Source organism: Camponotus vicinus, unplaced genomic scaffold (assembly GCF_025532165.1).
Source record: "Camponotus vicinus isolate PSW18456_S1 unplaced genomic scaffold, iyCamVici1.0 SCAF_13, whole genome shotgun sequence".
In the NCBI taxonomy this organism is placed as follows: Eukaryota; Metazoa; Arthropoda; class Insecta; order Hymenoptera; family Formicidae; genus Camponotus; species Camponotus vicinus.
The window spans coordinates 14504003-14530683 of record NW_028141949.1 but is presented as its reverse complement, the minus strand read 5'-3'; the positions used below and the strand labels follow the sequence as shown (position 1 = coordinate 14530683).

The following is a 26681-nucleotide window of genomic DNA, read 5'->3' as shown; positions in this document are numbered from 1 at the left end:
ACATGCTTGCTGACGAATGGCAGAATCCATCTGACTCGCTTCCGGAGGTTGATCAGTGGCATGATCCATATTCCATCTCCTCTGAAGTCAACCGGGGGCAAAATCTATGCTCCATCAGTCTCTGGAGGTTACCCGATAACGATGGTTCTCTCCAAGATCCAGATCGATGTCGCTATTTTGTGATCTGCGCCTGACATCAACAGCAAATCCTCCGAGCTCGAATTCCAGCGTCGATCGATCAATAACGAGTAAGGCTCTATCCGCGCTTCTAAACGATAATACATGAAAATGGAATCGAGTTGATAATTTGCCGAACATTAAATATTTTCCTTCTCATTGATTGTTTAAAGCAAGAGTATTTTGACGATATGGAAAATCCGATTGCAATTTTTCAATTGTCAACCATCAAATTTTTTATGTTCCAATAGAGCTTCACAAAATCGATATAGGATAATCTACTGGTGCATTCGTTCCGTCTTATTATTTATTGCATGCTTAATTTGTTGGTGAAATTTCTTTTACAGGAGAATCAACAAAGTAATTTTTTCATTCATATAAATTTACATGACAATATATATTATATTATTTAGCTAAAAAAAAGATGAGATATTAAAATGCATAAAAATATTATTGCTTTTTATAAAAATTAGATATAGATGAGTATTATTCATAAAAATAGCGTACCTAAAATTATTTATGGATATTGCCCTGTTAAGCAAGCTTCAGTTTGATTATAATTATCTATCGTGTGTTACAAATTTTATTAAATTAATAAAGTATAAATACTTATTTCTCAGTTTTTTTAGTCACGATGTGTTTTCACTTAATAAATTCTAATTATAACGTAGCTTAATATATCGATTTCTTTTGTATTATTGTTTAGACGGTCTTTAACCCATTTACCTTACGATAACCTTGCGAATTAAGAATTACAGTTTACTGTAATTAGAAGCGGAAATTTTATATAACGGTAACTTAGTTTCATTTGTCCTGGGAATAACCTTTTCCATTATATTCGATATTCTATGCGTAACAATTTATCCTTATTTATATAAATTCGCGGTTAAGAAATATAGATTATTCCAGGTTATTTCGCTTCTCTTGTTTTTCATCATATTAATTAATTAGATTATATATAATAATTATAACATAAAGAATTTCAGTCAAATTATAATCTTTTTTCCAACGTCTTAAGATTAATATCATGAGAAAACACAAGAGAGAATCACTTCTTGAAATTTATGTGTTCTTAGAATTTTGCGTGCAAGAAATTTCTCCAAGTAATATGTGCGTGCCGTACTACGCTAATAGAATTTAACAATTACCTGTGTTAGCAATTCAAGACTATCCCCGATTAGGCACACACAACAGTTAATTTTATTTAGAAACTCGTAAAGTATAAATAGACTAAATCCATACATATGTATATGTACTTAAAATATGCCAATAAGTTAGAGAAGTTTTAAAATAAAACTGTGTGCAACACGATGCTGTTAAAATTTTTAGAATGTCTCTACAAAAGTATTCTAAATAAGACCAAAATTCGCCAACGTTTTATTTAAATCAAAATTAAGCACACTTTAAAATATGCTTAAATTTTTTTTTATTTTAGAGTTAACCAAATTTAAAAAACTTTTTGTCCTCAACTTATTAAAAACATCGATAAATTATAAATCCTTTCGCACGCAATTAAATATTAATGTATATTTCGTTAAATGAAAAATAAAACATTAATTCTTTTGTCTTTATATCGTGATTCAAATATAAAAACATCAATCTTAAAAATGGTAGATTGATAATTAATTGCAAAATAGTATAACAGTAAAATTTAGTAATAATGATTAATTATCATCCGGGAAATAACGAGGTTTCACGAATCTGTGACTGCCGTTAATGTGGAATCATGATTATTTCCAGTCGTGAGAACGCTCCAATTCTATAAACGTTGTCAGAAATTACCAGTTGAGTTCCGCATCTTGCATACATGTACACGTAATGTTCACACGCGCATAGTTGCGCGGGCATAAATGAGGACTTTGGTCGCAATTGTAAGAGGAACTGTAATTTCGCTTTCGCATCGGCGATTTGTCTTTGCCTTACATCAGCTATAATAGCCGTCCTGGCCGCGTTAGGACTTGTGCCGTTTCAGATGCTTTCAGCTGTGGAATCTGGACGAATTTGTGTGCGCAACGTACGGATAATCATTTGCGGCTACATTACGTATTAATAAAGAGCAATTGAAAAATAGAATTAATTAGGAAAGCATCGATTTTTCATACATTTTCTCTTAAAGGGAGAACAAGTTTCTTAATATAACATAACAAGATAAATTGCAATATGTCCAATATGTCAGACACGTAATTGAACATATAAAAATTAAAAAGATTAAAATCTCTCTTCAATCAAAAGCGTGAATATAAATTATTCATTATTTATCTAAATAAACCGTCTTCTCAAATCTTGTAAAAATTTTTCTGATCTCCCACGTATTTTTGTTTAAAATTCAAGGTAATGAGAATATTTTTCAGGCATGAGAAAAATATTTTATATTTTTTGGTGAAGTTTATAAAGTAAATTTTTTATTGCATGCATTTTCTGTCTTACTTATAAGAAGAAATACAAATCCTCTTAAATTTTAAGCACACATACATTTTTTCGCTTGCTAAAATTTTTAATTTTTAATCATCAAAAATTACAATAAAAGAAATATGTACTGCATATTTAATATTTTGTTAAAAAATTGAATATAAAAAATATGCGTACTATTAACTAAGGAATATGTATTTATAATATATTTTAAGCATATGTATAATTCACTTGGCTTGTCGATTGTTTAGAATGCGAGAGCAAAATTATTAGAGACAAGACTTTTTAAAAAATTCCTCGGGTCCCAATAAAATTCTATGAAAATTCCCTGATTTTTTCAGGTATGAGAAAAATCTCTGAGAATTCCTGGTTTTTCGTGGTTTTTAGGAAGTAGGCATTCTCTACGTAGAAAATGAATAAGAAAAGACGGCAATTTTAGACTGAATGCAACACATCTTTTGCACGAATTCATCGGAAAATCGGTAAACATCGATCGTAAAATATAGCAGCAGGCGTGCTGGACATTATACAGACACACGTGCGATGGGTATGTCGAATGAAACGTCTCCATGATGAAACGAAGGAGGACTTGGCAGACGGCCAGACGGCAAGGAAACCAGGCTCACAATGGTCTTCGTGCCTCCGGCGGCCAACGGCGCGGCATCCGGAGGATCGAGCGTATGCTAAAATTGAAAAGAACGTCAGCGATTCGCGTCGGTTGGAGTCTGATTGGAGTCTGGCCTGAAACGCGTCTCTGGCTCGCATTCGAAATTCGCGTAATCGCTCGTCTCCACGAAAGTAGGAGAATCGTGACGAGCCTGTCCCTGTCAAAATAACGTCCATTCTCATTGTTTTTCTCGAGTCTCTTTTCCAGGTTCTTGGAGAATTAAATGTTTACTTCAAAGATCCACGCAACTATATAAATACACATTCTAAATTTTATTGAAATAAAATCCGCTCGTGCGCGCGAATTCACTAAGGAATATAAATTTTCTAGTCCACTAGTTTAATTTTCCTTGTAAAGCTCAATCTGAAAACAACTCCATTGAATTGTTAATTAATAAAAAACAGTAAATGCATCAATATTTTTATCGATTAAACAGATAGATAGAGAAATCTATATAATAAAGGCACATGTGTGCCGTGATCTATGAACATTGCGCATATTTTTGACTGGATCTCCCCTAACATATATTATTCGAAACGCGGCTACTACAACTGAATATCGATGACCTTTCTTCCGAAAATGTCAGGTAATTTCCTATGGGAGTATTAAGACTTCTCGTTGTTTATCGAAAAAACAACAGTATAAGAAGCTTACATAAAAATTTCACGTTATTTAGTGAAGATTTTTTTTTTATCACCAACGCATTGAAAATAATTAGATTTTACAGAGAGATAACACATTCAGTGTGAAAGATTAATTGAAATTCTCACACATAAAATTATTCTTATTTTTATCAAAAATATTCACACATTAATAATTACAAATACATTATTATTCATGCGTATCTTGCGCATAAAAGTTTTAATAGTTTGAATATATCAGACAGATCTAACTGCTTAAGAATTTGCAAAATAATGGTTAAACTCTATAATAATGATATAATAAATGTAATTAAATTGTCCCTGTAAAATTAAGAATAGTCGCTTAATTTCGAACGCTAAGCAATTTAATTTTCAGGGAGTTCATCATGCTGAATTTTTCATCAAAAAATTCCGTCAATTACATTAATCATCGGCTAATCTCGCTCAATAGGCTTTTCCCACCACGTTATTACTTAACGTTTGCATCGTATCGTGCAAGTTATGCGAATCATAAATCGCGTAACAATTTCTAGAACAAACTCTACTTCTTCTCGTCTGTGCACTTACCTCACTGTATCGTGAGTTTAATAGAAACTGTAAATATACGAGCCGCGTTACTTTTTATCACAATGAATATCACTAAGTAATGCACATGGTAAGCGTGTATTATATGATTAGAACGGTTTCAGTAGAGCGCTAGCACTTACAAAGGTTGTTAACCAGATCTATTATTATCCAAGCATGCAAACGCTACAGCAGTGAATTTGTTGATAAAATCCTTCGAATATTCGAATATAAAGCGGTAGTAATTCATTCGAGAGCACGAATCTTTAAAATTCGATAACAAAAAAAGAAAGAAGGGATTTTCAGATGGTAGTGGTTATTTAAGTAGCGAAATAATGAGATATCGAAAACCGATATTCAATTATCGCCCGTTTAAAATTGATAAGACCGCCTGTCATGATTTTCGGATACAGGCAAAAGTGTACATTTTATCCCACGAATACTTTTATTCGAAAAGAATCACTATCTTGCATTCATTCAGGTAAAATTAGAGGACCATGTGACAGGTAAATAATTTTGAAAATCTTTCTGCAAGATATAAGATTTAATATGAGAATACTCTTTTCAGCAAAAAATATTAAATTCACTAGTGTTAATGTACTGACTTATGAAAAATATCACTTCTATGATTTTTTCTTTTTTACTTTCGGGTATACATATATAAATAGATTCTTTCTATTTGTAATGCTTGAATTTTGTAGTGATATTAAATATAAATAATATAAAAAATATGTAAAATATGAATTTAAATATAAATAATATGTAAAATGCGAATTTGATATATTTATTTTATGTATGAATTTTATAAAGGCATCTTTCTCATCACTAAACTATTTTAAAATTTTGAATAAAACAACATGAAACATTATGATTATGTTTGTTTATTATTAGGTTAATAAATCAAGAGAAAATAAAAATAAGCTTTCATGAGATAATTATAACAATAATACTATATTCAATAAATTAATATCAAATATAATTAAATTTTCAACCTTTTTCATCTTTTTCATCTTTTCTATTAAAGTTTAAATCTTTTTAAACAATAAGATATATAAAATATATATACATAAATGTTATGTGCAGAATGTGCCTGCTTCTTTTTGTCCATAGATTTTTCATTTTACCAATATAAAATTCACCTTTTTATAGTAAAAATTATCCAATACTATTTTTTTCCTCTAGTAATTTTTTATTTTTAATATTCAGCTTCAAATATCTTTATAATTAAATGTCAAATGAAAATCTTATTAAAATAAAATTTATTTCAAACTAAATGAAACGAAATAAAAGTTGAAGTTTTGTATTTTTTTAAACTGTAAAAGCTTAATTCGAGAAATGTATTTCTGTTAAATGCAAAACTATTTACAATATAAAAGTGTCGATATCTGGCTACTTTTATTAAGGAAAAAATTTATATTACTTTTTTTTGAAACTGAAAATGACACAAGCTCTACATAAACATACACACACACACACACACACACACACACACACACACGTGTGTGTGTGTGTGTGTGTGTGTGTGTGTGTGTGTATAAAATTTTTTATTTTTATTTCATTCATGTTATAGATTATTCCATTACCATATATTATTTCCATCCGCAAACGCGTAACAAAGTAGAAGCAAAACGTCATATAAAAAATTGATTGTTTAACTTTATATTATACATCAGTAATAAATGCCAGTTGACAACGAGACATTCCTTAACACAGCTGTAAAATATCGTCATATTTCGTTTCAGTTTGCCAGTCGGTGAAAAATTTAACTTGGAGGGACAGCAACATCGTGGTCGCACATCCCTTCGTCGAAAATAATATATATTCGAATGTAATACAAGCACTTTATTTAAAGAAATGTAAAAAAAGAGTTATAGAAACAGTCAAAGAAAATCGAATCGTATCGGAGTATGCTATGCATTTGAATTAATTAAAAGTGCTAATAGTTTGTTCGTTCATCGAATCATAATATCCATATGGACATCGATGAATCTCTCAAAGAGATCCATTTTGCTTATAGAGAACAGATCTAAGCGCCTTATCGCTGTTATTTTCATTAGTATATTATTCAGCATCAAGTTTCAATTAAAGGTTTTTTTTATTTTTTTATTTTGTATTAATTCCAATTTTTAACTTTTGGATAAATTTTTAATTTTTAATATTATTATTTTTGTAGGAAAAGTTAAAACAAATATTTTATACGAAAATTTCTTCGGTTAAAATATTTCTATTTAAAAAAGATAAATTAACATAAGTTTTTATTCTTATTTGGCGCTATCTATCTTTTTAAATCATTACTCTTGTGAGAAATTGAAACAATTATTTTACACAACAGTTTTTTAAAAACTAAAATAATACTGTTGTGTATGTTAAAACAATACTCTTTTGTAAAAGAATTTCTTATATATATTTTAATATAAAGTTTTTCAGTTTAACTGGCTCGTGTACTAGGCACCTTTTTTATTTCTTTAATCAGTTTTAAATAAAATAAATTTTAGGTAATTTAATATATATAATCTGGAAGATTTGCATCGTATCATGCAATCGTGCTATCAATTCAAAATTTATGCCTTAGTGAAGATGTTTCAAAATATGATTTTCCATTGTACATTTTCTAAAATTCTGCATGCAATATTTTATTAATTCCATGAGAAAACAAACGTTTAACGAATAAAAGAAAAAAAAACATATTTTAAACGTAAGCTAAACGTTTTTTTGTTAGAAAAGAAATGTATCTCTTAACGTTTTTCAAGTAGACATTTTAACCAATCAGAAATGTTTCCAAAAAATCCGTTATGAAACGTTTCGAAGAAACATTTGTGAAACGTTTTTGAATCAAATATGTGCTACCTGAGCTACGACGGACTTGCATTTTTCGACCGATTTTTCTTATGGTCATCCCCACTCTTCTTATTTCGCATTTAGGCGAACAGCCTAATGGTTAGTCGGCTAGAAATGTATTAGAAGCATTTATAACTCCTGGCAGTAAGCATTTGTAACTCCTGGCCTAAGCTTTGTGCTTTCATATTTATATATATGAAGTATAAGTATATTTTAAAGAAATTAATAACTAATAACTAACGTTCGTTGCAAGTTCTCTTGTATAGTCTTGATTTTTTTTCCACTATGGCTACGATAACAAGCTTACCTGACGAAGTGATTGTTATCATTCTGGAAAACAATGTACACTAAAATATTTATATAATAATATATAAATAGATTGTAATTATCTATAATTTATTACATTTAGCTTAAAAAGTGCTTGACAAGATATCAGCTTGACGCGATAAGAGAAACAAAAAGAAGGACGGAAAACATCAAATTTGCAGTTGGAATAATCGTAAGGCATTCAGGTCACTTTATGTATTCAAGTCATTTAGAGGATTCTTGGAACATTATTCGTAAGAGAGAAGTTCATCATCATGATGGCGTAATAATTGGATGGCAAAATAAATGTTATATAAATTCGCCATATGACGACAGAAAAGAATTGAATTATTTTCTAAATAGCTCAGATATTCATTTTTGTGCATGTAACGAACCGAGTGCCAATCAACCGCATTAAAATTCTCATTGAAGATGACGGAGAATGTTATGTGCCCCAAAGTATGATTATTAATAATAATTCTTATAAATTATATATCTTCTATTATCTTTCATTCATATAATGTAAAATACATCATTTTTTTATTTTAGATCTTTTATCGATATATCCAAAATGGATCAATAATGTAGATATAGGACAATATTTCTCTAGATTCGAAGGCACCCATTATGTACCAAATGAGAGCCTAGCAGAATGTTATCCAAGCGATATTGCTGCAATTCCCAAAATACTTTCCAGTCGGTAGTTTATATTATCATTATCATTTTATATGTACAATTAAAATGTACAATTCGTAATAAAAATATATTAAAGTCGAGCATAAATAATTTTTTACCTTTTTTTACTATGATATTATGGTGTTGTAGACATTGCAAGATTAAAAATACAATGACAAATCCATAATATAGAAAATAAAATATATTAAAATAAAATATATTAAAATAAAAATATTGCATTATCTAATTATATAATAAAACAGAATTTCTAAGACAATAGTACGACGAGTATAATTTTATTTTCTCAAAGTTATTTTTGAATTTTAATATAAAAATAATTTTAAATATATTATAATACTTGCAATACATATTGTTAAAGTAATCTTGGAATTACAGAAATTAATTTAAGATCAAAGGAAATGTCATTAAAGCTTCAAAATTATATTATATTTTACTAGTTTCTTCTTCGCATTTCATAATAGATACCTATATTATTAGTGTGATTTTTAAAATGATCTTGAAGTCAACACGAGAGTGGAAATACAACAAGAAATCAAAATCGAACTATACTAATTTTTGTTTTAAAAGATGTGTTATATATAATATTTTTTTTATTAAACTCTTTTGCGCTTGAGGATGTTTGTCCCTAACTTTATACAAAAAATAAAGTGCTTTGGAAAGAAAATATTTTTTTTTAAATTAAATTTAATGTTCTTAGCTTTAAATTAATTTTTTATCACATGTATTTTTTTTTCCTCTATTAAAATATTACACACACAATAAGTACTTCAAAAATATAATCATTCTCACCCTTCAACAACTTCTAATATTTTATTTTATGAAACTTTTTTATAGAACAATATTAACTACATAATTTATTTATAGCTCATAATATATATGCATCAAGTAATAACTGTTTTCGCATAGACTCCTCCCGCAACAGATCCTTTATTATGATAAAAGAATATTGTATTTTTGTATGACACGAGAGAGAAATGTAAAAAATTGTGACAAAATAGGAGCGCGCGTTTCGCATTGCAAAGTTAACAAATGAGAAAACGAATAAACGAAGTTTGTTGTCCTGTTTTAAATTCGATAGTTACAACTGACAACAAATGGCGTGTCAGGTTTCTTTTCTCGTTGATTTTTTTTATTTCTGTTGAGTAGAGAGAGAGAGAGAAAGCAGATGCCGAGAAAAAGCGTACTTTTTGCGTAAGTTTGCTAAACCAAAACTGAACTACTAACTCCTAACTTCTCTGCCGTCAAGCAGCTGCAAGGAATTAACATTGCCTCTTCCAAACCGCGCTCGATTACAAAGAAGAAAGAGAGCGAGGTGAGAGAAAAACAATGGAAACTGAAAAATCACATGGCGCGGTTGAAAAATGTTCATTCAGTACAGGAGCTCGACAAGAATCCTCGCGAATAGCCGCTTTATTTTCTTTCTCATTATTTTGGAGCCTTAAATTCCCATCAACACCTTTGCGTTAATTTATCCTGTAAAAAAGATCTCTTAAAAAGATTATCGCATTTTTCATTGTTTAAACATGAAGAACAAATTCACGAATAATGCGAATATGTCTTGCTTTGCCCTTTTTCCTTAATACTTGTAAAAGAATTTTCTCGCGCGATACGTTACATTTCCAAATAAATTTACGCACATTACTTACTCCGTATTGTTTCAGCAACACAAATATTAATATTTATTTATCAGCAATATCAGTTTTACGAAACAGATATAATCGCATTTAATATCTGACTTATCTATATTTATATAATTTTATACCTTAAATATTAATAAAAATTGTTCAGAAACTTTTAAAGGTGGCATCAAAGAAAAAATATTTTATAATATATATTATAAAATATAAAATATATATTATCATCCTCTCAACAGAAAATATACTTAAATAAAAACATGCTTTTGAATTAATTTTATCATATGTAATTTTTTTATTCCGCATAAAAATGTATCTTATATTTCAAAAAAATATTAATAGATATTGTAAAAATTGTAATAGAAAATATTATGAAAATTGTATTAGTTAACTTTAGAATATTAAACAGCAAATAAATATTATAATTTCTGCTTAATTATAAAATTTTGATAGATTTTTAGAAAACTATAAGGAAACTCCAAGAATTCGAAGGCTAATGTAACTATTTGACAGATAAATTAATTATTTATTTCATGTATTTATATAATTTATTTTCGTATATATGTTACCTAGATTCCAGAAAAATAATTACAAAGCAATGGAGAAGGAGCGATGTGGCTACAAATTTTTAGGTTGTTCAAGCCGATTAGTCCGAAGGAGGCAACAAGGACTTTTCCGGTGGCAATAGCGCAAGAAAGACGCGGGAAAAAGAGCGAAATAGATAGGAAACGGACTGCTCCACCAGGAATTTTATTCAGGCCGCGTTTAACATCAGCCTTCCAATATTTCGGTCGAAACCGTGACTGGGAATTTAATAGCGCCCGCTATTGTAACGCCTTAACCCCTTGCTGCTCATATACAGTTATACAGCGTAAGCTGAAACGCGGTAATGCCTATAAATTTAAACGGCTTTATGGTGTAAAAGGTGGAAATCCACGGGATCACCCGGTATATATTTGGGTCTAGTGACTGAATACGCTTCGGTCGCTTTATTGCATCGGGGGTGATACTAGTGTACAGTTTAACTTAACTAACGGCGTCATACTGAAGAATAAATTGAAAACAAAAAGTATAGAAACAAAAAAACATTGTTTTATAGAAATTAATGAGATAACATATTTTGCTAAAATTTGAAAAATATTCAAGAACAATAATTAAGATAAATGCATAATATATTATTTATAAAAATATGTTATGAAAATAATAATTATCAAATTAGAGATGTATCTCTCTTTATATAATAATCCGCGGTTAAAACAGAGAGTATATGCAATTTATTTTAATCACATTATCTGTCAGTGTTTTTCGTCAGCGCTGGATATTTTTTATCTAAATTAGATTTATTTATAGAAAAAAGAGAAAGCGGCAATTATCATATTATTTTGATAATTTTAGAGAAAAAATTCTTCTATATGACGATTCTCGCATTTTTATATACTTAAAATTTCGAAAAATAAATTTCGAAATGTGGTAAATATGTGTTGCTTATCTTCGTAAATAAATTTTTTTAAATAAGTATTGAGTGAAGCTAAACAATATATTTATTCATTGCGTATCTATTTTGTTCAAATTAAAAGAAATGCGAAACATTTTGTTTTTGATGCAATATTTTCTACAAAAAATAATTCGTGACATAAGTTACAATACTTTTGTATAAGAAAACTTCTCTTTTCCATAATATATTCATAAATTTCTACCTCGAAATTTTCCTATGAAATAGCGATGGAACATGTAATGCCAAATTCAATTTGGCATCACATCTATCGATCAATACATATTTAATGAAGAAGAAAAAATAAAAAGAGAGAGAAAGCTACAATAGATTTCTCAAAAGGAAAAAGAAAACAAATAAGTCGTATAAAAATGTAAAAATTATACAGAAAAGAATAAGTGACATTCTCTTTTTCTCTTTCGTTTCGTTGTTCTTTTTTCTGCATATAAATTTAAATAAATATTGCATACATAATTTAATTAAACATTGCAAAATTTAAATAAAAAAATATATCAAATTATAAATTTATCAGAAAATATATTAAATTATTATATTACGGATTTCGCTAAGAGATCATAATAAATGCTCTACCTCTAAGATAATCAAATAAATTAAATTAAATAAATATATACATACACATATGTATATAATATTACTTTTTAAATCAGATGCCATTATTCATGTTACGACATTAATATAATTATAAAATATTAAAAATATTTTTTTTTAAATCCATGAATATTTAACATTTAAACCGACTAATAATATTATAATTGATATTAATTTTGAAAGACTAATAGAGAAAAATCGTATATAGAAAAATCATGATTAAAGAAACAATCAAAAGAAATACGATAATACATCTGCTGGATGACAGCCTGCTATATAAATGGCTACGTGCAATTGCCTTGCAAATTCCGATACTTTGTCTTTGCCACAAGCGCCGACTATGTAAGTAACAAGTTGTTTCAAGCGTACCGACACTTTTACACTTCGTTGAAACTTTGCTCAGAAGAGTAGCAAGAAGATCTCTAAAAGTGATACATGACTTCAGAGATAGTAGCAATAATAATTATTGATGACATAATGAAAGTTTCATGAATCGTAAACGAAGTAGCTACCCGCGACCTCAAGAGGTATAGTTAACTCGATAAGTCACGCCCCAGATGAAATGCTAAATCTCGATTTTTTCAACGTTTTTTTCTCGAAATTGTTCGCACATATAACGACAAGCCGTACAATCGAACCGATCGCGGCCCGGCCCCGTGTATTGTCTATTCAAAAGTTCCTTTACAGACTCAGCAGAGCGTTGACTGCCATTGCTGACCGAGTTAACCGAAGCCGTGGAACTCTTCGGGTTTATTGCATCGCGACACGAGAAGCGCCGTCTCGGATAGTTTTGATTCAGAAGTTCGACAATTTGCAAAATCACTTTTTGTTTCGAAATTGATGCTCGGCGCGCCAAACTCATGAATTCCCTACAAAGGTGATGTATAATTAAATTTCTCTCAAATGTATATAGAGCGCCGCAAGTTTCCTATATACTTCTTTTATTCATTCGTAGTTTCTTTAAATCGAAAAAGAGAGAAGAATATAGAGAGTAGGCTTTTTATCGCTAAAAGAAATTCTCACAAGTAACAATTTTAAATTCTCGTAAATAAATGATAATTATGCCATACTTCTTACTTAATAAAGTGGATTTCATTTCAATTAAATTTCAAAAATTATAGATACACACACGTACATTGAAAAAGGTTTATTTCGTAAAAATTAATTTAAAAAAGTAATCTGATAAAAAGAAATTCAACAAATTTTAAACATGCGATTTTCGAGATATAGTTCGAGTGAAGTTAATAACTAATTTGTTCAAATTAATTTAATTCAAAAAGAAAAGCTCTGATAATTAAAAGAATATAAGGCAATAAGAGCCAGTGCGATAAATAGAGTATACGTCAATTTAAATTAAAATTAAAAACGTCAATTAAAAGCAACAGCAATAAAATATAAATGAGAACGTTTTAATCCTTCTTAATCATTCCTAATCAGTGATTTCGGGTCATAAATCAGACCTTAATCATGAATTTAAGTGGAACGAAATTACGATTTTGAACGAATTTTACTTTAACAAACGCTTGATTTCAGAAATGTACGTAAAAAGACAGAGAAATAATCTAAATTTGCAAACAGATAACAAACGGAAAGTCTATCTATGTTTCTGTGATAGACAAGCTATCGAACGTGATCGTAGAGAGTGTTTGTATACAACGCGCTTTATTTAATGATGGTTCCAACATCAGATTTCTTAAGTTTAGTATAAATCGACTTGTCGTTCGTTTCTTTGTCATTGTTCACATTAATTTTTTTTCTGTCCATTAATTTATTATATAATTTATATTATGTAATATATTATACTTATTTACTATTTTTATTTTTTGACTGCTGTACATTATTATATCGAGTAAATCTTGCGCCATGTGATCTGCTTCTTTGTGTTTTTACATTTTAATGATGCATTGTCTCTTATTAGACTTCTTACTCTTAATTTGATGTTCTAGGATTTTCAACCTGCATACGACTGCTAAATAAGGAACATGTTATCTCCGTTGGACATCGAATTATATCCGTCTATCCGATTTCGGTCAATCAATCAAGTGACATATCGGATGGACAGGAAACGATATAAATAATTTAATTTCGGTTCTTTATATGCGTTTTCATTTATAGACAGTTTTACTATGATTTTACATCTTGATATTCCGATTCGTTATTCGTATGTTATTTTTCACTTATTGTTAGATTGACAAATCAACTTGATTGTATATTAAATATTATTAATACGCTGAACATTAAAAGAAAAAGGAATCAAAACGTTCGCGTTTGTACTTTAATTAATGTCCTTCTTTTTAATAAATTGATGTACGCTCTATTCACCAAGCTGGCTCTCATTATCTTACATATATTCCTTTGTTTTACTTTACCCCAAGCTTATTATGACTAGATTCCACGTTTTCCGATTATTCACAGGTAAACAATTTTATAATCCATTATCGATTTTATTATCCCATCTCAAATAACATTTTGTGTATCGACTTTCATCAGTTCGAAAACAATCGACAAGTCTATTTATATGTACGTATAATCTCTTTGCTGTAGAATATACGAAAGCCAATTGTTAATAACATATTCCTCTGAGCTCTTAAGCTCGCCATCTAACTTTACCATTCTCTTTACTAGACTCTCGAGTGTTTACGATTTTCTCCTATTTTCCGTACGCGCAAGTACAAATTACGCGGTCGGAAATGTTACGGCAAAAAGTTTATTCGCGCGATACTCCTCGCAAGATATACGTCTCGGGATGAAACGGAGCTAATTTAATCTTTTATATACGAAAGATGACACATATCCCGCGCGCTTCATCTTGCTCGTAAAAAAAATAGTAGAGCGATTGATAGGGTTCGTTTGGCAGCTCCGAGCAAAACGAATGACCGCAAGGCGAAATAGCATCGCGAGAGACCTTTTCCGAACCAAGGGGAGAAGAAAGAGTGACGCGAGAGATGAAAGACGCAGACGGAAGAAGAAAAGACAAGGGTGTCATCCCTCGAAGACGTGAGGGATGAAACCAGAATGGAACGATATAACGCAAAGTCATCTGACTTTCACGCGTCTTACGACCTCTGACCTCGATGGTGGACATAAAACGCGGACTCGTATTTATCGGCAAATGACGTGATGCGTTTTATCTAGTAATCATACAAACGCACACAACGCAATTGTATCGCTAATTCATTTAGTCTTTTAATCTCACGTAATAAACTCTATTATTTCACCGACATTGTATGTAATTCGAAGCTGCTTATTCTCAAAATAAAGGCTTTGCTTTAAAAATTGCCTTCTATAGAAACTGCGCATTCGTCTTACGTGCAACATAAGAGAAAATAAAAGTGCAGAGGTTGAAAGTACAAATTGCAGTTGATGTTAGATGCGTACATATGTACGATAAATGTAAATTCTCCTCAGAATTTCTACATGCTCTTTCCTAAGATTAGTACATAACTGCAGCTATGTAGCTGTAAAAGGCGAATCTACGCAAGAGTTTTAGCTTCAAGTATCTTTGTCCATCTGAAAATCTTAAGGAGTTTTTTATTTGTTGGCTTTCTTCATATTGGGATTAAAATATATCGTTCACATTTATTTCTAAGAATTAATAAAAAGATTTTCACCACGCATACAAATATAAAAAAAATATGTGTATATATAAGCGATCCTATTTACATTGGATATATTGTTTCAAATTTCAAGATAGGTTTCTTCATTATAAAAATTAGTTAAAATAGTTTAAAAATTTGTGATTATTTTTTTGTCCAAAATCCTATCATTATAAATATTTTATTAAATCTTAAATTAAAAGTTTGTTGAAATAAAATATTTTATTAAATTTAAAATTAAAATTTTTGAAATGAAATGTACCTATACATATACACGCATGTATATGTAATAAAATAAAATTCCGTTGTCTTTGTGGAATTTCATTTGGAAAAAATGAATATTTTGATCTATTGAATAAAGAGAGATCAATTAACATTCTTGAAAAATTATATCATTAATCCAGTAAAAGTTGAATTTTGTAAATATATTCCTATGCGAAACGTGAAAATTTTTAAATTAAAAACGTCGTACAAATTGAATATTTGAATTTACGTCATATCAATTGGCGTAACAAAATAAATGAGAAAATTAGCAAAAATAAAAGTTTTCAAACTTTTAAATATAAAACCATGTGTGGCAAAGTAAAAATTATATTACTAACGTTTTATATAATGCAAATATTCATTCCCATACGTACGCGTGTGTGCACAGATTACGTAGACATCTCTCTTAGCGAAGATCGCTGATCCAACAAAGTCCAATGGAAACCACTCACGAGGAAAGGATAACGGCGGAAAGGGGTCGATGGAAGTGGTTCCGGTCGAAATTGGCGGTTCGACTCGGCCGATCTTGCCAAAGCCCCATTTAATAATCCCAATAGGGAGCAAGCGGGGAAACGTGAGGGGGGAGGCGATCGTGGGAGAGGTATATATGGAAACACGAGTAAGTTCAGTTAGCTCACTTTATCTGTTAGGAAAGGTACTGTAGATCAATAACGCAGTTTCGGGAGATTCGCTGACGACCGGCTGCTGCCGCGACTTATGAAGAGGCGAGACGAGACGACGCGGCGTCGCGAAGGCGAATCCAAATCGAATATCACGCCGGCACCAGACGCCATCGATCTCGGTAACATCGGGCGATGTGTCTGGGAAAAGATTTTCGTCAATATCACGTTGTTTTCGAAACTACGCCAACGGATAAGAAAGAGGAATTATGGACGTCCACTCAAATTTTCCCTGATCTTTCGGATACTTTTGTCCAAAATTCCAAGTAAAGAGGATACTTGCAAGATCTTTTAGTACAAGTTTCTAAAGTAAGCTTTTTCATTGTGTGCCTTTTCTAACGTTTTTCACTCATACAAAGAAAACACAGTCTCTTACATTTCAACTAAATAAGCTTGTAAATGTACTGAAAGGAAAAGACTGGAGAATCTTTGTAAAATAATAATTTAATTTAATAATTTAATAATAATTTCTCGCTTGCATAAAATTTTTATTCTTTTATCATCAAAAATTACAATACTGCATATTCAATATTTTATTAAAACGTTGAATATGTAAACAAAGATAGTTATATACATATTTATATTTTGAACACATAATTCACTTGGTTCGTCGACTATTTATAACGTGAGAGATAAATTATCAGAACGATTTTTTTTTAATTTTCAGAATTCTCATAGAATCCCTTGACTTTCCAAAAGAAATCTCTGAAAAATCGTATCAGCAAAAATGAAATATTTAACACAAAGAAATCGTGACAGCTTACAAGTTTCATTGAACAAAGGAATTCACTTAATTCTGTCACTGTTAAAATTGATCTCGATGCGTCTGTTCGATTAATTAATTCTCATACGATTATCAAAGTCTATTTCAAAATTGCACGCGAGAATAGGATTCGCATTTCCCTCCGGCAACCCTGCGCTATTTTAGGTTCAATGAACGGTAAATCAAATAGTAAAGTCACGAGGTCGGAATCTGTTCATTACGCTTTCTCTCGGTGTTTCCCTCCGACTATGGGCGAGCCGCGAGGGCGAACATGTGTCGCAGGATGAGGCCGAGTGATTACTGCACATTAGTGATTACATATCGGGAAAGGAGGGCCTCGTGTGGGATGACGTTAAGTATGTAACACTCCAAGACCCGGGATAGATGCCACGCATTCTTCCCTTCTCCCCCTCCTGCTCCCTCTCTCTATCTCTCTTTCTCTCTCTCGCAGCACCAATACCAACCGGTGATTACTCTCGCTGGAGCAGCACGTATGCACGGGGCGCTCTGTCCGTGTAGGGCAACGACGCGGAGAATACCGGAGAAAATGAGACGAATGGAGGACTATGAGGACAGAATGAAATAGTAGCTGAGCTGGGAATGAAATACGCGCGCGCCTCTCGGCGTCGCCATGACCAGCGTAGGAGGGGTGGATGTAAGTGTAAGAAGGATATCGGACTCTCTGTTATGGGGTCGAGGTGGAGTCAGGTGTCGGTTACGAGGTCCTAAACTCTTGAATTTGCCCGGCATTCTCGAAAACTGATGAAGCATTCAGTAGCACCAGAACGAACCAAGTCTATAATTTGTAAGGTCCCCCCTTAGATATTTTATATTTTGCGTGTATTTCAGAAATTTTATAGCGGAGTTCATAAAGAGACAAAAATTTTACGACGTATACCGTATCACAAAACTGATGTTCAAGGCACTCAACACAATAAAAAGAGTTGCAATAATTTAAATTAATATAAAAATAAAAAATGTATATTATATTTATAATTGACGTATAAATAAAAATAAAATACTAAAGAAAAATGCATGCATATGCGTGTGTGTACATGTGAATCTGTAAAATATATATGAAATTTTCCTTTTAAAAATATATAAATAAGTATTAATTATACTTTTTAACAACAAATTCCGTAACGAGTTTTGAATCGATTTTTCTTTTGCAGAAGAATCTAAACAGTTCCAAAGTTATAAAAAAAAAAAGAATTTACAAACTAATCTTTAAAAGAAAAAATAAATAAAATCATATTCCTAATCAATTCCAAATGATGGATTTTATTTTAACAATATGCTCGATTATAAAAACTTTTATACAATCGTTAGAATAAAAATCTCAAGTTCTAAGAGACATTTTGCATATTATAATCAACAACAACACTTGATACAACAATACGAAGATACTTCGAACGTCCCGACGGATAAGTTACAGCCGGTTGACAATCAGCTGATCGCGAATTCGCGATAAATTATTGTACCAAGATCCGCGAGGCCACTCTCCCGAAAATCTGAGGCCGAAGACGAAGGGACGTGACCCTTGGTGAGGCGTAGGACTTGAAAGGGCGCGGGGCAAATCGCGAGGGGGAGCGAGGGGGAGTCTCGTGTGTGTGGCGGAGTGCGAGGAACGCGCGCTGACTCGGACTAATAGGCTAACAGGCTAATGTCGGCTCATTTTGCCCTCTGATCTCCGCTCGGGCGCTCGCAATTATCGGAGTCAACTGGTACGAGTTGACCCCCCGCGCACACCGTCGCGTCGGCAGCTTTTTACGAGCGCTGCCCGCCCATTCATGAAATCGTGGACCGCGTCCGCCGCTGGAATGCAACGCGCATACGGGGCAACATTACATTTCCGCGCCGCGGAATACATACAATGTCCCCTCCTCTCCTCTTCCCGCGAGAATTTTCCGGACGATACCTTACGGCAACCGGTAGTTTTGCGCATTCCCCACGATCCTCCGGCCGTAGCGTTAAAGGTCGAGAGACAATGAAATTACGTACTTTCTACGGGGCATTCGCATATTTTGCGCGCTCGGACCAAGTCGTCGTTTCGGAAATCGAAAGGACAATTTTCCATGTTCCTAAACTGCGACGAGCATTGTAATTTGCGTTTACAATTACATACGTATGCGTGAATCGCGCTGTTTTGAATTATTCTCGCGTTGTAAACAACAATCTCGTGCGAGTAAACGAGCTATTGTGTGTGTTTCACGAACGTAAATTAACAATTATTATGAAAAATCAAGCTCATCCGCGCGTATAAAGTCCATCGATTTCAATTATGAAAGATATTTTGATTGGAGGTGTATCTCTCCTCCTGTTATGAAAAGATTCCGCTTGGAAATAGATTACCTTAGCAAAGGAAAAATGTTCATTTTTATCATCGACGTTCATAATTCGCTTCAATAAAAAATAATGTTATTACTGCATGAAGAATGTGCTTTAATGCTCGGTCAATTATCTTGGATGCTTGGACCCACGTACTGGAAATCATCCAACTATGCGAGGAACTACCGAGAGGAACGAATCATGCATAGCCGAAATTCCTAATTACGTTCACGCAACAACCGCAAGACGGGGAAAACATTCCCGTATTCAAATAACGTTTCAAAGTTTATCAACGGGAAAGTTATCGCGAAGAAAAGTGCGCGAGCGGGGACTTGAAAAGAGAGTTTATCGAGAGTCGAAGCAATCTAGGAGGCCGATACACACAGGTCGCAACCGATACAAATAAATCTTACTCCTCCGGTCGCCCGCCCTTCCCGTCGAACTTTCCCCCGAGTGATTAATTTAATCGTGTATCGGATTAAACTTTCGCTGCGCGCCGTTTTATTACCGTTTTCACGACAAGTCCGAAATAGATGAAATCGAGGTTACATCCTCTCGTATATACGACGCGTTTCATAACAATTTTCGCACTTTGCAGCACGCATGTTGTTCCCTAATTTGCGCGATACGAACACAAGTGAAAACGTTTTGCGATGATTCGTATAGAATCGCAAAGTTTAACAATTAAATTATTCACGTGAATTATTCTATGAAAGAGAAAAGAGAGAGAGAGAGAATAATAATAAGAGATAAATATAAATATTATATAAATTTCATAATAATTTCTCATAAAGTTACAGGACCAAAAAGTAACGCTGCTTAATTTTCTATTTAAAAATACAACCAACTTTTGACAAATATTGGAAAAGCGAATTTAGTATATTCAAGGAATTTAGTATTCCACTACTTTAGGATTCTATCGATGTCTCTTGTTGGATTTCAAATGAATGAAACATCCTTTCCATCAGTTCCAATTACGTATTGATCTTTGTTGGATATATTCTGTCATACCTGATCGGGAGAATTAAAATTTGTCAATGCTAAATTTCATGATTTCTATAGAATCATAAAAAATTGATCTTCCATTTTAAACAAATAAATCCGGTTTGCAAGAATAATTGATACCTTGAAATGAAGTAAATGAGCAAGAATTCCATCTTCTTTTTTTTTGTTACATTATTATATATTTATATATTTCTTTCTTTTATTTATTGTTGCTCCTAAAACTTTTGACAAATTTTACTCAATAAATTTTCGAACGAGATAAAAGGAGCATAAGCGGATACATGATAATCTCCCCGAGGAAAAGTTGCCCTTCTTTCCGAACTGCTATCTATCCTGTTTACGCGTTTTACGGACAAATTGCTGTGCTTGGATTAATCTTTATCGAAGCAGAGACTTTCTCGAGGTCGAGTGGATTTACCAACAGTAAACTCGATGCTTAAACAATGCATTAAAATTTGAATATTCGCGAATACGCTATCCTGTTGTGCAGCTTTATCGTCTCATTTACGTTGCTTATTAGGCTGCTGAATGAGTCTCTCTTTCTCCTCTTTCTTTCTTTTCGAAATTAAACTTTAACATCACAATAGCACATCGCTCTCCTCCTCAGATTCTTGCTTTAATCTTTGTTGCTGTTTAGAATCTCATTACTCTGTTCCCTCTGCTCGCGTTGCGTTCAACTGACCAGCCAATTCAAGCATCCGATTATCTTTCAGCACGATCCCGCCTTTTATGTAAAGGAGCACGATCTCATTCGCCGCACTGTTATGGTTGCGTAATAATGGCATGGATTTCCTTCGACAACATTGTGGTCTTCATCGCTCGCAATCTCGATGCTTACAATTCCCCTATGCACATTGTTATTTCAAGATACATTCTCCTTTATAAACAATGACAAAAAGAGAAAGTAAAGTATATTATAAGTGGCATCAAAACAATTGCATCCCAATTAGAAACGAGAGAGTATAAATAAGCTTCCCTTCTACAAGCTCTACAATAATAAAAATCACTATTATTGATAAATCTTTAATTTCGTCAAAACCTATTATTCTATTAAATAATTTAAATAATTAATATGAATAATAATATAATTATTAATAATTATAATTTATAATTTATTTATATTACAATTAATATAAATAAATATATTATTCATCTCTTGAGACAAAAAAATAATTTTATGGCAGAACCTTATGACGGAAAGGAATAATTTTATTGTACTCGTATTAAAGTTATAAACAGGTATAATTGGAAATATCTAGATGAATAATATGTAACTTGAAAGCTTTACAATACTGTTATCGATCCATAAGCAGGCGAATGTATTTTTCGCTTCGCTCACTTTGTTCACTGCTTTTCTCCTTCCACCTTTTTATCTAGCGTACTAAAAAGCACAGGAATAACAATACTCGCTCGGTCGTATGTAATGTAATTTTTCTTTTTACACGGTATATTTCCGCCTTACACTGCGCGCTTCATGTTAATTAGAAAATCGTGACTGCAAAGTACGCCTTGCTGCCGCTTCTGTCGCTTAAATTATGTTTTATATAAAGTCTCTGCGCTTCGAGAGAGATAAATATGTAAAGAACTTGCCTCTCTCTTCCCTCGTTTCGCGTATCAACGACGTTGTACACACAAACCTGTCAAACTATGTAGAAATGTAAAGTTATGATTAACAACAAGACACGGTGAAGCATGAGTCTCGTTCGCGTCACACAAATTTATACACAACGCACTAATATTCATCAGCCGCACAAAACAAGTCTCGTCTTCGGCTGTCTTTAATAAGTCATTCGTAAGCTAGTTGAGAAGTTTGATTTCTCATGATAAGTACGACTTATAGTTAATAATGGTTTTCACCAAAAACTGGTAAGATATTTGCAACCCTTTCTTACATCATCATTTCACATCATTTTACATTGATACACGTTAATAATAAGCAAACTATAATTTAACAAGCAAAATTCACACACACTTAAAGTGTCGAGTTAATTAAATATACATAAGCAATTTATGTATAATTTATATGTACAAGCAAAATTCACACGCTCAAATAAGTGCCGAGTTAATTAAATAGAGTAAATATATTAATTATTAATACAACAATAAATTTCGTTGCTGCAATTATCCTAATAATAACTAGAAACCACGACATAAACGAATAACTCATAGCACATATCACGCATTTCGCTCAGTTACTCCATTTCTTTCTCACGAACATTACGCGTACTATTGTTTTATTTTCCCTCTTTTACTTATCATTCGATGACCACAATTCCCAGAGATGCTCGGAGCATATTTAATATTTATGTCGTTCTTCATTTAAACGAATCACCGCTCGTTGCGCTCTTATTCTCGTAAATTTCGAAGGAAAGATCGTTCCCGGCAAATCATCATTTTGCCCGATGCACTTCAATTTGGCAGAATGGTCGCCGAAAATGAAAAGACCTCGTCAAGAGAAGAAGTCGAGTATTTATCAACAAGAGACAGAGCCTTCGACTATTTTGTGAGACTGATACCGTGGCCCGGTTACCTCACGTATCAACTAATCTTTTCAACTTTTTAAGTCTCGTCCACACTTAAGAGTCGCCATTATTTTCCACGCAATCTGCATAACTAGTCGTAAACTTTAATAAGTTAGCGACGTAAAAGATAACATGAAAAGTATACTCGTTTCTCCCCATGGAATTTATGCGACTTTGTAAATTTGGCAATTGTTGACGTTTCGTTGGCGCCGACAAATTTTTAAATTAAATACCTTTGCAACATGATTAAATTCTTCTTAGAAAAGGGTAAAACATTCAAATTTAATTATAATTTTCAGTTTTACTGCGTTATTATTATTGAGAAATTTGTAAAAATAAGATTATTTTGCAACTTGAGATCTGATGGCAAAGTAGTATATTTTTCTCATAGCTTATTCAATTTTTCTTCTTTAATTATGTAATTATACACGTTACAGATTTTTCGTTTATTTTAATTTTTTTGAAAAAAGTGAATAATTTAGATTAAATAAAATATGTGACGTGTGTTCAATATTACATGTCAATATCCAGTCATGATATTATAAAATTTATTTCTGTTTTTATTATTTCTGTCTTACTTCATAATACATATCAAGCTACTCATATTCTTTATTGAAATAAAATCCAATTAGTTTAATTTTTAATGAAAACTTATTTTGAGAAAATCTTGATACTTAAAATTTTATTATCATTCCAATAGTAATCAAAATTCATGAGATTAGAAATCGAGTGAAACGGTTTTTCCGCGTTTTATCAAGCTGCTTGCTTCTTCTTAATTTTGCTTCTTCTAATATACATATTTCGATAAAAATCGCACATTTTTAATTTAAAAAATACATAGTTAATTTTTCAGATAATACAAACAAAAATGTGGTAATATTTTTAAAAATTCGATAACATATTAAATAATTGCATCGATGATATCAATGTATCGCATTGGAAAAATTATCTACGAAAATGTCATCATTGCGGTCAATGTACAGGCGTTACGAGAATTTTCCTTCACCGAAGCTGAAGAAAAAGAAGAAAAAGATCGAAATTTACGTAAAGCGACATAATTTATTACAGTCATCCGTCATAGTGAATAAATCCTGTAAACAATTCCTATTTTATCGTATCACGTATTACAGCATACAAGAGAGAAGATCCACCCGGACACACGTATCCGTCAATGTGAATGACGCCTTACCAGAAAACCTCTCTGTCTCTCTCTTTCTCGGCTCGTTTCCAAGTCTCGAAGCTCGGGGCGCGTTCAACCGTAGATCGAACTGCGCAGAAACGACGACGTAGGGTCGTCGTAAGCGAGAAGAGGTCGCGGGGGGAGGTTGCGATGGGAGTGCGAGCTATGTAAGAAACATCGCCGCTATAAGGAACAGATAGGGGAAGAAGGAGTGATAGGATGCGATAGGAGAGAACGGGAGATGGAAAGACCGAGACCAGGGTAGGTGCTCGGGGGAGGAGGAGGGGGAGGAGGGAAGGGGTAGTTGAAGTAGGTTCGGCGTTGAATTATGCCGCGTATGCAAAGTGCAAGCTATCTCGGGGCGATAAGGGAGACACGCGAGTCGTGCATATCTCGGTGGAAATAAGCAACGACACTTTGCGGCGACGGTAAGAATCTCCCGCGGACGAACGGCAGAAACGTGTAACGGTCTCGCGCGTCCGCGCGAGCGCCCCTGTAGCTTGCGGAAGGGCTGCTCCAGATATTTGCATAATATTTATGCAACCACCACCGCGTAGCGTGGCGTCGAGACGCCAGCTTGCTTCTGTTTCTCGCGAGTTCGCAAGCTATAAAAAAGAGAAAAAAAAGAAGGCGGAAAAATCTCTCGCAATCCTCTTCCTTGAGGGGAGACCCTCTCTCCGAGAGGGACTCCCACACTCGGCACTTTCGGAGAAAAACTTTCGCGAAAGAGCGTGAGACGTATCGGAATCGAGACTTTGTATTTGCGATCGATGTCAGAGATAAGACGAAGGGATGTGTATGAGATGGGTGCGAGGGAAGAGGAGGAAAACGGAGGACAAGGGCGGGGAAGGAAAGGGATGGTCGACTCTGCGCGATGTGACAACGGGCCTGAGATTGCGAGCACGAGCTTTGGCATTGAATTCAATTTTGCTGCGCATAACCGCGAGCTGCATTAACCGAGAGTAATATTCCATAGATTAACGTGACCGCACAACGGGAGTAATTACTTGAACAGTTGGCAATGACTCCCTTCGGCTTCCCCTTTCAGCGAAATTAAATCGTAGCATTCGCACGGATAACGAAGATGATGATCACCTGCTATAAGACCTTTCGTTAAACTCTCTTCTCGTAATTTACCTATAAAATGAATTCAATTCGTCAATTTAACGTTGCATGCAATTCGCTGACACATAAAAGAAAATTCTCTTTATACTCTTTAACAATTGCAATGCAGTTTTACTTTGAATTCGATTTTGCATCATCTGTGTGTAAAATTTTAATGAAATAATTTTCCATTTTATTATTTTTTGCAAGATATTTTATAAAAACAAGTAAAAGATACATCCGATGACCTATATACATTGAACAAATTTAATGAAGAATACGTCACGAAAGAGACGTATTATCTATAATTTATTATCCTTTCAATTTTGCAAAATTTTTGTGAAAACATTGTTATGATAAGAGCAGTAAAAGCTATAAGAGATAAATTGAAATAAAAAATGAAAATTGAAACACATGAAAAATTTAGTAATACTTCAAAAAAATAATTTCTGGGAAATTAGAAAAGTTGTATCAATTGGAAAATTAATGCATACATTTTTAATTAAATCTGCTCCTTTGTCTTTACATCTTATTCATTACTAAAATTATCCGGGTATAAAAAACAGAGATATTTGATTGATGGAAATGCAGGAAAATAATGGACATGTGTGTAATATGCATCATATGTTATTGAAGAAGACATATGAATGTATAAAACAAAAGAGACATATTGCTCATTGTTTATTATCATAACATATAATATGTCGTATTAAATTTTCCAAAGTTCACTCATTAATGCGAAACACTGAAACCATATTTTACAAGGCAGTGGAAAAGGTGCGGTTAATGGAAAGGTAACTATGATCCGTATCGCAAAATACCAAGTAATAACAAGCGATGTGCTTGCCTGAAAAGTATAGCGTATGCATTCGAATATTTCGTGTTTCTCGCAAGATAATTAAAACCGCTTCGCACACACGTTGCTCGTGGCGATAAATTATACCGAGGATAGATCGATCTTAATTATCGCGACAACTAGCTATTTTTGCCGCGAATCATTACGACCTCGTCGTCTGATAGCGCAAGTCACAGAGAAATACGTTTTGTCGAATAAAGATTAGAAAACACTCTTAAATTTTCGTGTATGAGATTTTTTTATACAATTGTATAAGAATAGAAACCATAAAAGGGCGCAATCGCAGTAACTTTTTAAAATTTTGAAAATTGATGAAAGAATAAAATTTCTGAATTTCACGGATAATAATC

The 26681-nt window shown here is 32.5% G+C and overlaps 1 protein-coding gene and 1 long non-coding RNA gene across 5 annotated transcripts in view; both read right to left on the bottom strand.

Moving 5' to 3' along the window:
* LOC145964348 (semaphorin-1A) overlaps positions 1–26681 on the bottom strand; it is a 202272-nt gene that overhangs the window by 108166 nt on the left and 67425 nt on the right. The window lies entirely within an intron of this gene.
* On the bottom strand, positions 20415–21529 carry LOC145964325 (uncharacterized). Its single transcript, XR_014436415.1, has 2 exons — positions 20790–21529; positions 20415–20675 (listed from the first exon to the last, which is right to left on the bottom strand). It is a non-coding gene; the product is annotated as an uncharacterized LOC145964325 (long non-coding RNA).